This window comes from Oryctolagus cuniculus, chromosome 9 (assembly GCF_051225735.1).
Source record: "Oryctolagus cuniculus isolate XC-2025 breed Fujian yellow rabbit chromosome 9, ASM5122573v1, whole genome shotgun sequence".
Taxonomy (NCBI): domain Eukaryota; kingdom Metazoa; phylum Chordata; class Mammalia; order Lagomorpha; family Leporidae; genus Oryctolagus; species Oryctolagus cuniculus.
The window spans coordinates 121700471-121715355 of record NC_142875.1 but is presented as its reverse complement, the minus strand read 5'-3'; the positions used below and the strand labels follow the sequence as shown (position 1 = coordinate 121715355).

General features: G+C 38.6%; 1 protein-coding gene across 14 annotated transcripts in view; it reads left to right on the top strand.

Moving 5' to 3' along the window:
* The window catches only part of SOX5 (SRY-box transcription factor 5), a 1100247-nt gene that overhangs the window by 430678 nt on the left and 654684 nt on the right, over nucleotides 1-14885 (top strand). For all 14 annotated transcript variants that reach the window (XM_089304672.1, XM_089304666.1, XM_070049491.2 and 11 more), the window contains exon 6: nucleotides 13589-13642. The gene's annotated coding sequence lies outside the window, so the exon portion shown is untranslated. The remainder of the gene's footprint in view (nucleotides 1-13588; nucleotides 13643-14885) is intronic.

Below are 14885 nucleotides of genomic sequence, written 5' to 3'. Positions count from 1 at the left end.
CAGAAGTGTAAGCGATGGGACACCTGCTTTTTATGGCCATCAGGAGGAATGTTGAGTCTTGCTCTTGGGTGGGATGAGGTTACCTCTGCTCTCTGGATACCTGGAGGAAGGGACTCCTACAAACCTGCCGCAAACAGAAAAGCCCACGACCTTGTGTGGTTCATTGCAGGCATGTGCTACAGTTAATTATGTAGGCTGGAAGATTGCATGTTGCTTCCCAAGCTCCTAATTTACTTCTGGAGAGTGATGGAGGGCTCAGTAACGAGGTGAGCATAGATGCTTTGAAAATAAACAGGTGTTGACTGAGGGGTGTGTGTGTGTGTGTGTGTGTGTGTGAGTGAGTGTGGTGTCTCTGAATACTATATTTGTCATAGGCCTGACCAGCACTGTGAAAGTCAGGAAATCCCTTGTAATTTTCACAGTCCAGGACTATCTCTTTGAAAAGAATTTAGGGCAGCAATTAGCCCAGTGTCTGTTTCTACACTGGGACTCTTGTGACATTCTTCAAGCCTTAGAATCCCTTTAGTTTCAGTGTGAAGTTATTTCTTGCCATTGTGGCAGTGAGGTGTGCGAGAACAGAGTTGTAAAAGGACCGTGGAAGAAGGTGTGGGTAACCCATGCGTGTGTGCAAAGAGGATGAGAGCTACAGTGGGTCACGGCCTCGGATAAGTTGGCTTCTTCCAATATCCTGCTTTTCTAGAAAACTATTTCAGAAAGCACATATTACTCTGCAACAGCAGTAGGGGAAGTAATACCAAATAGTGATGCAATCATCAAGAAAACCATATTTGTAATAAGGTTAATTAAATTTGCTGCAATCTTGAGACAAGCATCCTGTAAGTGTGCCAGTAAATCTGGTCTTGCTTTATCACACTGAAGGGCAGCCCCTCCTCCTCCCAGGATGAGTAGCTCATTGCCAGAGGACACACGCAGGCGGGCAACAATAACTAATACGTTATGAGAGGTTAGACAAGTTTAAATAGGACCCGTCTCTGAACTGAAGGGCAAATTGTAAGAAATGTCTTTGTCTGCTTGTGATGCTGTTAAATTGAAAGCACAATGGGAGGTTTGGTAGAAGCAACAAAGGTTGAAATGATGGCCTGCTGTTTGGAGCAAGCATCATGGCTCCACCGATGGTGGGGACATCTGCTAACAACAGCCAGTTCTTGTCAGGTTCTGCCCCACACAGGGCGTGAGAACACTGTGCCATTTAACTCATCAGAATCTTTGAGCTGTAGTGTGCTCTACATCAGGAATGTTTATGTAATAAAATGGGGCTAATTAAACATTTCGACGGGAAACATTATTTTAACACTAATTAGATATGATTGCAGTTCATTTTTTTTCTGTCAGTGCTGAAGTGTGATAAAGCACCCTCGTTATACTTTCTTTGCTCAGGGTTGTAACTTAGATGTAGGAAGTAATGCCCTGCCCACCTTTCCCAGGGTGTCTGCTCTAGGGTATTGATGTCTTCACAAACCTTCATCAACTTTAACATGCTTTAAACACAAGAACCGTACCAGCAGTGCCAACAGTAGATCAAATGCATTGTTGTGATAGCCAAGGTTGTTTATTTATGTTCAGATATAGTCTTTTTTGGGAGGCACTTTAAAGGTGATATTCTATTGCTGTTTATTTCAAACCTGTCAGGTCAACACAAACAAAAAGCCCCTCCATTTCACAAGTGGACCATCAGGAGATGAAGAGGTCAGGAGAGGAACAACACTGGGCAAGGTGTATGGACGACTCGTCAGAGCTTGCCTTCTGGGAGCAGCCCTCTATGAGGACTGTGGAAAGTACTTTTTTTTTGCTCATAGTAGTTAGAGTCTGAGAGATTGTTGTGATGTAGCGGGTAAAGCCGCCACTGCCTGCAATGCCAGCATCTTACATGGTACCAGTTCAAGTCATGATTGCTCCACTTCTGATCCAGCGCCATGGTAATGGTCTGGGAAAAGAAGGGGGAAGGCAGCCCAGGTACCTAGGCCTCTGCTCCCGATGTGAGAGACCTGGAAGAAGCTCTGGCTCTTGGCTTGGACCTGATCCAATGCTGGTCAATGATGTCATCTAGGGAGTAAACCAGCAGATAGAAGCTCTCTGTCTGTAATGCTGACTTTCAAATAAAATAAACCTTACCCAAAAAAAGTAGTCGGGGTACACCCAATGAAAACTGACAAAATGTATGTGAAAGTCATGGCTGGATTGGTAATTGAATATACAAAAGACCTCTTTAATCAATGATATATGATAGGCTGTAATATTGCTTTTTATTAATGAATTAAGAAATCTGAGTTTTTAGAAAAAATACTAGTTTTACCTCAGACCTATGTCAACTTCCATTTTTATTTATATGCATAGTATATTAATGAAATCCTAAAGAAACTGACAAAGATTGGATATAAGACTTCTACAGTACAGGAAGTGCCTGTGTGTTGAAAACCACATCAGTTGAATGCCTTTCAGTGATAAGGAAAATAAAGGTTTTAAATGCTTTCATAGTGAAACAAGGATTTTTCTAGTTTCTTCAAAGCTATTTATGATTAAGAATAAAATATGGAGGTATATATGTATCAAATAGTAGTATGACCGAATGAATGTATTTAATTTTATGCAGACTTGTGAAACAATAGGCTTTTTTTTTTTAAATTCTGTCTCAAATTTTATGAAATCATACTTTCCAGAAAGAGAGAAATCCTCCACAATACCAGTTCTCTGCAGTCCTAATTAAAAAGAACTTCAGTGAGAAGTTTTTCTGTTCTACTTCCAACCCAAGCTTGAGGGCATAGCAGTAGCTGCCGGAGTATATTGTGTTCAGTTGGCTGTTTGAGTAGTCAGGAAGAAGGACCTCCTCCTCCAACAATGAACAGCTGATAGAATGCCCTGAGGATATTGCTGCCACATCTAGGCTTCCTTAAACAAAGCAGCAGCGGCAGCAGCATTGCCATTGTCACCACTGCCACCAAATGAAGCTTCAGTGAGCGCATCAGAGAAGTAGTCCTCGTTTGTACTTGAAATTATGGCTGGGAGGTTTCCAATACACCCAAATAAATGACAGGTGATTCATTAGCTTATTACACTGGCATATTGCATTTTTATAAAATTCCAGTAGCTGTGTAGGTCTTTTTTTTTTTTTTTTCATGAAATAAACATTTTTGGGGGCCAGTGCTGTAGCTCAGCTTGTTAATGCCCTGGACTGCAGTGCCAGCATCCCATGTGGGCTCCAGTTCAAGTCCTGGCTGTCCCACTTCCAATCCAGCTCCCTGCTAATGCACCTGGGAAAGCAGTAGAAGATGGCTCAAGTGCTTGACCCCCTGCACCTACATGGGAGATCTGGAAGAAGATCCTGCTCGGATCTGCTCAGCTCTGGCCATTGTGGTCATTTGGGGCATGAATCAGCGGATGGAAGACCACTCTATCTGTCTCTACCTTTCTCTGTAACTCTTGTCTTTCAGATAGATAAAAATAAATGTTTTAAAGAAAGAAATAAACATTTATGTTGTACACCATTGCAGATATGTCTAAAATTTTGGGAAAGGAAACTAAAGGAGGAGGAGGATTCTGCTCTCCTGCTCCGGTGAGGTTTCCTTCCCAACTTTCTCAATACTGTTAATATCCCTGTTTCCCCTTCCTGCCCTGACTCTCCTTTTGCTTCTATCCTGAATACTTTTAAACGTTGACCGTTTTTTCTCTATGGACGTTGTTCAGTGTTTTCCTTGCTGTACAGTTGATGCTGTTTTTGGTACAGGCCCTCTCTACCTCGTTTCAGTACATTGCTTTACAAGTGGTTGGCCTTCCTAATTCTCCCTTTAAATCCATGTATCCAGTTAGTATGACACTTTCCTAAAACAAAGCCATTGCCTGTGTTGGTCTTGGGCTAAAAACGGAACTTCCTTTCCGATGACATCTTGCCTTTGTCCCCGCCCTGCAATGACTCTGTTCTAAGCAGGACCTCTCGTTTATCATGTCCAGGAGCTGTGATTCAGCCTATATTTTAACTAGTGTTTTACTGCATGTAAGTTGTTCATTGTCCTTTTCACAATTTTCACCTCTACTGGCCTCTGTGACAGTCTTAAGGCAGCTTTTCTCTGTCTTTACAGACATCCTACCACCCGTTAAGAATTCTCTTGCTCTGCCCTTACCTTAAATGATGATTCTCATGTGGGTTCTGTTTCTTTATTTTTTCTTTGCTAACTTCATTTGAATAATTTTATTGAGATCAGTGGCTTTGAGTATCACTTAAATATTCATAAAGGACCAGCATTATGGACAGGGAATTAAGCTGCCTCCTGAGACACAGGCATCTGGCTCAAATCTCGCTTTCTCCAGTTCTAATCTAGCTACCAGCTAGTGTGGCTGGAAAAGCAGTGGAAGGCGGCTCAGTGCTTGGGTCCCTGCCACCATGGATGGTCCCTCCCGACCTGGATGGAGATCTGGGCTTCTGGCTTCAGTCTCACCCAGCCTTGGCCATTGTGGCCATTAGGGAGTGAAGTAACATAGAGAAGTTCTCTGTCTCTCTCCCCCCGCCCCTATCTCAGTCTTAATCCCATTCTCTATCACTCTGCCTTTCAAATAAATGAATCGTTTAAAAAATTCATGGTGACTAGATTGTTCCTTTTCAGACATACACTAATCAGACTACTTAGTCTACACCTTCTCTATTAGGTACCACAGCTTAATTTCACATCTCTAAATTTATATTTTCACCAGTTCAGCCAAAATCAGTTTTTACATTTGTAAACTACAGCTTTGTGAATGAAATCACTACTTCTGCAGTTAGATGCAGCAGAACCTGAGAATCTTAGACTCCTCGTCACACAAATATTTATTTAAGGACTGGTGTTTGGTGCAATGGTTAGGATGCTGATTAGGATGCCCACATCCCATATTGGAGTTCCTGAGTATGAGTCCCCTCGCAATTATGCACCTTTGGAAATAAAATGTGATAGCCAAAGTAGTTGAGTTCCTACAACCTGGTTTGAATTCCTGGGTCCTGGCTTCAGTCCCTGCCTAACCCAGCTGTGAGTCAGCCTGAGCCATTGAGGGCATATGGAGAGTGAAGCTCCTCTCTGTCTCACTCACTCACTGTGTCTATCTCAAAGAAATAATCAGGTAAAAAAATTGATAGACCATCAAATCTTTAAAAGAAAAAATACAAATATTTATTTAGCATTTACTTTCAGGCAGGCACCTTCCTAGGTAAAAAAAACAACACAATCAAAATAGTGAACTTATTCATTATCCCCACAAGTTTTCTCATGCCACTGTTTGCTTTCTTTTGCTATACATGAGTTTACATTTTCAAGAATTTTATACAAATGTGACTATATACACATTTTATCTTCTTTGGGGAGTCTGATTTTTTTCAGCCACCATAATCCCTAATGTAGGTGAGTTTTCTTGGATGTATATATATACAATTTGTTTATTCATTCATTTATGTATAGCACCTGGGTTGTTTCTAGTTTCCCTGGTATGATTGAGGCAGCACCAAACATTTATATGCACACTCTTTATGGCAGTGTCTTGAAGAAACAAATAGGGCTGGGTCAAAGGATCAAGATAATGACCAGTTTTTAAGAAACTGCCAGTTTGCCACCAGCACCATATGGTTATTCTGTTTCATCTACATCCTGGGCACCAATTGGTATGGTCAATCTTTTTGATTTTAGCCATTCTAATGGATATGTTTTATATCTCATTGTGCTTTTAATTTACATGTACCTAATGACTGATGACGCTGACAATTTCGTGCTAATTTTCTATCTCCTTATCTTCTTCAGTGAAGTATGTAGACATATCTCTTGTCCATTTTTAAATTGAATTATTTACTTTTTGTTATTGATTCTTTAGAGTTTTTATTATGTTCTAGATATAAGCCTTTTATTCATATGATTTGCAGATGTTTGCCATAGCCTGTGTCCTAACTTTTTTAGAAGAACAAAGTTTGAGGCTGGTGGTGTGGTGTAACAGGTTAAGCTGCTGCCTGGAATGCCAGCATCCCATATGGGTGCCACTTTGAAACCCTGCTGCTCCACTTCTGCTCCAGCTCCTTGCTAATACACCTGGGAAAGCAGTGAAAGATGGCCCAAGTGCTTGGGTCCCTGCACCTAGGTGGAGACCAGGAAGAACCTCCTGGCTGCTAGTCTGGCCTAAGCCTGGCACTGCCCTGGCTATTACAGCCATCTGGGGAGTGAACAAGAGGATAGAAATCTGTCTCTCTGTCTCTGTCTCTCTCTGTCTCTCTGTAACTCTGCTTGTAAAATAAATAAAAATAAATCTTAAGAAAGCTCTGGTGTTCTATTACATAGTAGAGGAGAGTAGATAACAATAATGTATTGTATATGTTTTTCAGAAAAAAACTACAGTAAAGCATTTTGAATATTTTTGCCATATAGAACTGGTAAATGTTTGAAGAGATAGGTGTACTTAACCTGAGTTGAGCATTACACTCTGTGTGTATATGCATATATGCATTGAAACATCACATAACCTCACAAAAATGTTTTATGTATTTAAAAAAATTTTAAAAAGCAAAAAAGTATTTGAGAAGTAGATTTTTTTGTTTTTGATGAATTTTTTCTTCTATGATTTTTCTTACCTAGTTGTATTTAAGAAATATTTGTCTCACCCAAGGTCACAGAGGTCGTTTTTGTGTGTTTCCTATGAGTCTTAGGATTTATATTTAGGTCTGTGATCAGTTTTGAATTAATATTACCTTATGGTACAGATGTGGATCAAAGTTTTTATTTTTTCATATGATTGTACAATTGTTGTAGTACTGTTTGTTGAAAATATTAAACTTTCTCTATTGAATGTCCTTTCTGTCCCTCTGTGAAAAAAATAATTTTCCTGTATATCTGTGGCTCAGTTTCTAAACTCTATATTCTGTTCCATTGATCTATTTACCCCTCTTTTTGCCAACAGCTCACTTTATTTATTATTGTGGCTTTGTCATAAAGTTGAAATTAAATCAAATTAGTGTACCAAACTTGGCATTTGTGTTATGACTCTTCCAAGACTTCTATGTTTCACATAAATTTTAGAATGAATTTGTCAGTTATTTTTAAAAACTTTCTGAGACTGGGATCATGTTGGAATAACGGCTTTTAATCTACAGAATGATGTGGAGAGATCTGACATCTTAATAGCACTGTCTTCTGACCAGTAAAAAATGTCTATCTTTTTTAATGTAGATCTTCTTTCATACTAGTTTTTCTGGTAACAGATCTTGTACATTTTTTTTCGGGTTAATACTTGAGTATTTCATAATTTTGTAAATGTGACTGAATTTTAAATGTCACTTTTAAAATTTTCCGTATGCAACATGCTGATTGTAAATTCTGCAACTTTCTAACCTCATTAATTCTATCAGTTTTACTAGAAATGCAATCAGATTTTCTTTGTAGAATATTACAATGTCTGTGAACATAGACAGTTTTACCTACTGGTTTCATATTTACCTGCCTTTTACTGCTTTTTCTTGTCATATTGCAGTCTAATAGAACCTCTAGTACAGGGTTGATTAGAAGTTGTGAAAATTAGAAGTTGTGGATTGTAGTGTTCCTAATTTGGGATGGAGGATTCATTCTTTCATAGCTGAGTAGAAAGCCAGCCACAGCTTTTGTTGTATTGAGGATGTTCCCTCTGTATCTGGTACATTGGAATTTTTTTTAAAGATTTTATTTATTTGAGAGGTAGAGTTACAGACAGTGAGAGGGAGAGACACAGAGAAAGGTCTTCCATCTGCTGGTTCACTCTCCAGATGGCCGCAACGAGCAGAGCTGTGCAGATCCAAAGCCAGGATCCAGGAGATTCTTCCCACGACAGTGCAGGGGCCCAAGCACTTGGGCCATCTTCTGCTGCTTTTCCAGACCACAGCAGAGAGCTGGATTGGAAGAGGAGCAGCCGGGACTGGAACCGTTGCCCATATGGGATGCTGGTGCCACAGGCGGAGGATTAACCTACTGTGCCACGGCACTTGCCCCACGTTGGAAATTTTTATCAAGAATCAATGTTGGACTTCAGAAGTGCTTATACTATATCTGTTGATATAATTACATATTGTTTATTTTTAAATAGTTTGACAATATAGTAAATTACATCACTTTTCAGATTTTAAAACAATCTTGCTTTCATGGAATAACCTATCATTGAATTTGATTTTTTAACATTTTGTTAAAAATATTTGTACCTATGTTTCTGAGTTATATTGGTCTATATTTTTCTTCTTGTATGTTTGACTGATTTAGTATCAGGCTTCATAAAATGACTTGAGAGGTATTCCTTTCATTTCAGTATTGTGGAAGAGTTTGTTGAAATTATGATTTCATTCTTAAGTATTTGAAGAATTTACTGTTGAAACAAACCAGGTGTCAGTTATTCTTTGTGACAGTGTTTTCTTTTTTTGAATGAAAATGAAAATCTCAGTTTTAGAATAGACATAAAACTCTTTTTTTTTTTTTTTTTTTTTTTTTTTTTGACAGGCAGAGTTAGCAGTGAGAGAGAGAGACAGAGAGAAAGGTCTTCCTTTTTGCCGTTGGTTTACCCCCCAATGGCCGCCGCGGCCGGCGCATCGCGCTGATCCGAAGCCAGGAGCCAGGTGCTTCTCCTGGTCTCCATGCAGGTGCAGGGCCCAAGCACTTGGGCCATCCTCCACTGCCTTCCCAGGCCACAGCAGAGAGCTGGCCTGGAAGGGGGGCAACCGGGACAGAATCCGGCGCCCCGACTGGGACTAGAACCCGGTGTGCCGGCGCCGCAAGGCGGAGGATTAGCCTATTGAGCCACGGCGTTGGCCAAAACTCTTAATATTAACTATATATTCTTGAGTATTGGTAGTTTGTATGTTTGAATGACAAAATCTATTTTGTTTTAGTTGTCAAGTTTATTAGCATGAAGTTAATACCATATTAATATCTAATTATTTAAATCTGCAGAATTTCTGATTATGTTACTTTTCTCATTTCTCAAATTAGTCATTTATATTCATCTATACTTTCTCAACTTCTCAATCCTCTATTCTGACCAGTCTGGCCAATTGCTTATCAATTTTATTGATATATATATAAGTTGCCTTTTAAGTTTGTCTTTGATCCTTGGGTTGTTTACAAAAGTTGTTCTTATTTTCCAAATAATTTGGGCTGTTCCATATATCATGCTGTCGTTTGTTTCTAATTTAATTCTGTGGTGGTCTGGGAACATAAAATATAGCACTTGAATCATTTCAAGTTCATTAAGGCTTGTTTTATGGACTGAATATGGACTCTCTTTGTAAACATTTCACATGATTCTGGAAAGAATATATAGTCTGCTGCTGTGGAATATTCTAGAAATGCTAGTAGGCCAAATTGGTCATAATATTCTTCAAATATTCTATATCCTTAGTAAAATTCTATTTCCTGTGTCAGTTATTGAGAGTTATATTAAATTTCTAACTTTAATTGGAGCATCTCTGTTTTTCATACAATTCTATTAATTTTTGCTTTATATATTTCATGTCCCTAGTATCCTAAGTCCTATGTCTTTCTGATGTATTCACCTATCATTATGAAATGACATTCTTTTATTACAAGTTATATTCTTTCTTTTGAAAGCTATCTTGTCTAATATTATTACCACCCCAGCTTTTTAAAAATTAGTGTTAAAAGGCTATAACTTACCTTATACCTATTTACTTTAAACATTATTTATATGTAAAAGATGAGTTTTCACAAATTCACCCTGTCTTTTAATTCCATAAGTTAAGAAACTATCATTGAATGTTACTATTAACAAGTTTAGGTTTTAATCTACCATCACATTATTTGTATGATTTGTTCTTTAATAATAATATTTTCTATAATTTTATATCTTCTTTGACATATAATCTACAACTCTTTGTTTTATCATAGAATTACTTCAGGATTAATAGCCCACCTTTGTCATCCTCTTTCCCTTTTAAGGGATATTTTATGATTTCCCATATATTATGAGAATCCTAGAACAGTATACTTCCATTTTTCCCTCCTACTTTTTATGCTGTCTTTATTATACTTTGCTTCTACATCTATTAGAAACCAAATGCTCCCAATACTACAGAGTTGCTCTTTTTGTTTAAAGAGTAAATAACCATTTAAGTAAGCTTACACTGATTAGAAAAACTTGTGATTTATCCATGTCAAGTTACCATATCATACCCTTCATTCCATTTTGTTGATTCGTATTTCTCTTTGGTATAATTCATCAGCTTCTACTTGAAAGAATTTGATACTTCTGTTTGGTTGATCTGATAGAATATAATGAGTTTTTTCACTTTTGTGTGTTACATTTATTTCACCATTGTTTATGAAAGATGTTTTTACTGAGTATAGAATTGAAGGTGATCAGTTGGTTTCCCTTCAGTGCTATGAAGAATTTGCTTCACATGCTTCTTGATTGCATTGTTTCCAATGAGAAATCTGCTGTTATCTGTTTCGTTTTTAGATCTATTTAGTTGAACATGACAGAGTGAGAAAGAGAGTCCATCCCCATCTCTCACATGGATGTCTGGGACTCAGGTCCTTGAGCCATCATGCATTGCTTCTTAGGCACATGAGCAGGAAGCTGGGTCAGAAGTGGAGTAGCCAGGACTTGAGCCAGCACTGGGTTACATTACGGGAACATCCCAGGCACCAGCTTCATCTGTGGGGCTGCAGTGCCTGCCTCATAATCCTGTTTTTGTGTCTTTGAAACAACATCTTTTTCTCTGGCTGACTAATCTTCATCATGGATTTCAATAATTTCATCTTGACACAAGTTGCTTGGCTTCTGTTCATTTTTTTTTTTGTGCTGAGGCCTTTTAAAGGCTTTGATGCTTTAATGAAAAATTTCTGCCATTATCTCTTCAAATTTTTGTCCATCCTTCTCAGCACAGCACTTCATCTCCACATATGTAGGAATGGACAGTTCCTGGCTTTGTCCATCCTGCAATTCACAATTAATTAATTGTTTTTATTTTCCTCTTTGAGCATTCTTCATCTGTGCATTTCATTTAAGACACTGTTTCTGTCTTCAGGTTCACTAAAATTGTTTTCTTTAATCTCTTATCTGCTGTTAAATCCATCTAGTCTAATTTTTAATTTTGCTCTTTTCATCCCTGGAAACATTGTAGTTTTCATATCTAGACATTAGATTGGGGTGTGTTTTTTATTTTCCATGTCTTTACTAAATACTTTCCAGTTTCCCCCTAGGCTCTTGTAGAAAACAAAAAACTTGTGGAATACAATTTAAACAACTATTGCAACTGTGATATCCTTCGTGTCTGCTAATTCAAGCAGCTGTGTCAGTTCTGGGTTTGTTTTGAGTGATTGCTTTTTCTTCCAATTGTCATAATTTCCTGCTTCTTATTGGTTACCAGTGTTTGTGAAGTTTGTCTCGTTGGATGCTGCTATTTTTGTATTCCTATCAATAGTCCTGAATTTTTTGCTGGGACTCAGATTACCCGTAAACAGAGCAAACCCCTTGGCTCTTGATTTTATTATTTGTTAGTCAAGACCAAAGCATCGTTTATTCTGGGGCTAATTATTCTCTACAGCTAAAGCAAAAGTCTTTTGAGTGCTCTGACATAGCTCCCTGAATTGTTTGTTTTTCCATCGTGGCTGCTGGAAATAGGCTTTATTCCTCGCCTGTGTAAGCCCTCATTACTGTTTCCGCTAATTCTCTTGGTGGTTCTTTTCCCAGCCTTGGGCATTTCCTCACATGGACTCATCAGAATTCTGCTGTGTGTACTGGGGAGACCTTCCCCACATTGCCCAGACACTCTGGATGAGTCTCCTCTGTCTCGTAATTGCTCCTACGAAGCCCAGCTGCCTTGGTCCTCCTGAATTTGCTCATGGCTGCCTCTTCAACCCCCTGAGTCCAAAGTTCCACCCAAGTTCCCGTTCCCTGAGTCACAAAGTGCGAACTCTCTCACAGCAGTGAGCCAGGGCAGTCCTAGTGCTTGTCTTTGTCTCCTGGTTCTGAGGGTCAGTATTCTCTGCGAAGTCCAGTATGTTCCAAAGCATTGGTTTTACAAATGTTTTTAAGTGGATGTATTTTGTCCATTTTTATGTTTCTTCAAGTGGGACAGTAAATCAAGTGCCTGTTACTCCATATACTTCTAAAGATAGAGTGAAGAACAAAGTAAAATAGACAAGTGGCTCGAAAAAGTGAGAATGAGAATCAAAGGTTCCTGAGTTTTGACAGAGAAGAGGATCTTTGTTGAATATCCACCTCACCATTAGAGGAAAAGGGAAGTAGAGAAGATCATGCTTCCACTTAGCATTATTAGTAGTACCAGCCACAGAGCTTTTGACATAGCCTACAGACAGATCTACCGTAACCCAATTTGTATTCACCATTTGAGACTTAACATTTAGTTACTGAAAGCAAACCCTGAATCTGCTCTCCATATGATACTGGAGGGTCATTGTTGGAGGGATCTCCCATTGAACTCAAATCCCGAGAGATGGACTGGAAAAGAGGTCAGAAAAAATAGACGTATTGCTACGCATCTCCTACCTGCCTGGTGTCTGCTCTCCTTATCCTGTGCTGGGGAGTTGTGGATTTAATGTTTTTCTGTTTGTGGGAAAGATTTGCCTCTGTTGATGACGGTAGTTCCTTTTCCAAAGAAGGAAAAAATAGTAAAAGGAGAAGTTTGCTTTGTTTTTCAAAGTTTTATTCCAAAGAAGCATGAAAGAAGAAATATGAAAGTGAAGTTTGGATAATTTGATTCCAGACATGTGGCTATAATAAACAAAGCTGCAGCAGACTTCATAATGCCTAGCACATTTCATAGTTAAGGATTCTTTTCCATTCACAAAGTCCACCACACTTTAAATACAAACATGATTCAACTGTGATTAATTCAACAGTTGAACGATAACACTTTCCATCCCCCATGCCTCAAATTATACCAGCTTGACTTTTATCATACTGCAAACCCTAATAACCACAATTTTCTATTGCCACCTGTTTACATTGTTGCTAGAATTTTGGGAATATAACACATTGATATGGTCATATAAATAAACAGACCAGTTACAGTGTTTGAGAGAGAAGTACTATCACTCAAACGGGATTTTGTAAGATCTTTTGCTTTGTGTGTGTCGGGGTTACCGAGTGCCAGGAGAATGTTCTTTGTGTTCTTTCCTTCAGGACAGTGGTTGCCTTTTTGATCTGGACAGATGACCATTCGACTTCTGAAGGATTATTCCAACAATTTATAAAACGAGAGACCCTACTGGGCAAAAGGCATGATTTAATCTAGAACCCTCTGCTAGTGGAAGCCTTTGTCATACTGTTAGTAGGCTGGTGTTCTTTTGATCAGCCCATACATGTGTTCAGCTGAGAACACTTGTATCTTAATTTCAGTAAACCCCTCTCTCCTATTACCAAAGTATACTGCACTGCCATTTTTCCCTTCACACTTCTTGCTGACAGATTTTTCCTTCATTTAATAGCACTTTGCAGCACTTTTGGATATAAATATGTTTCACCTGGTAAGCCATTTTAATAGCAACCTGGATTAAAACATGTAGGAGAAGAGAGATGTAAAAGGAAGCTTAAAAAAACACTCCATTTATACTTTGTTTTTCAGCTGTGAAGAGGCTTGCCGAAGGGGTTCAGAGTCGTTTCATGAAGTTTTGAGAAGGTACGTCTTTTTTCTGCACAGTCTTCTCATGGTGTTCCATTTGTTCTTCCTCATCTGACCGCAGAATACCTGACCTGTGTGCTCTGTTCTTCTTTTTTTTTTTCTGAAGCTGTTGAGAATTAGTGGCTTTTAAAAATTGTGTTTATTAATATATGTGATTTGATGGAGATACAGCTATGTGCTACTTGAGATGTTAGGATATTTGGTTCAGTTTTTTCATACAAATTAAGTGAATGAGGCTGACTTTATTTGGTATTGGTCATCTTCAGTTTTTTAGAAGAGTCTTTTAGATCCATCTGGGGGTTCTTTGGAGAAGTATAATAATTATTCTGACTTTGTTTTTAGAGGCAAAAATAATTGTAGATCATTTAGGAATAAATACTTTGTTGGAAAGATGTGAAGATCTTTTCTTGTTAAGGGGAAAGAGTATTCATTCTATCTTTGTGGTGCTGGTCTCAGAAGTCTCAAATCACTGATCTATTTGGTAAACTGAGTATGTATAAAATAGCTCAGCATGTGAAAGTGAGTTATAAAACAAACGTATCTTTCCATGCCATTAATTTCTCCGCTAAGAATTACCTATGTGACTGCAGTCTTTACCCATAGGGTGTATGTGGTCAAATCCACATGCTGTTTTTTTCTTAATGGATATTTAGAAATGTACACTCTCAGTTTCATATCATTTCTTCAAGAACACATGCATCTTCATAACTATTAGAGGATCTTTGGCCCATTCAAAAATATCCTTTCTAGCGAAACCTTTTTTCCATGAATATGGTCTCCTCTTTAATTTCCTACAAACACACTAGCTCATCCCTAACCCCATAGTTTCTCATAGCTGATAGCATCTGTGTAATTATGATCAGAGGTGCCAGTTAGCAAGCACAGAGCTACACCATGAGACCGTTCGTGACCATGGACTCTGTATCCTTAAGTAATGTAAAATACATAGCATAGTTCTTCTGTGCGGCGTTTTGTTTTTACAGTGAGGATAGCTTTGCTAAGAGAAGTTACAAAGTCCATTGTTATTCCAAAAATAAATGCTAATAAATGAGATTTACCCACGTCCCCCAGTAGTGATCTGAAGGCTGTAGTGTTCTGTGTCCCATCCACAAAGGACAGACTTGTCTCCTGCAGACAAGGATGAGCAGGTCATGGGTGGTGCACTTCATGAGGCTGGCAGGACCTAGCCCTGGAGCTCACTTCTCCTCACCCCAAGCTGTTTCTCGCAGGCGAGACTCCA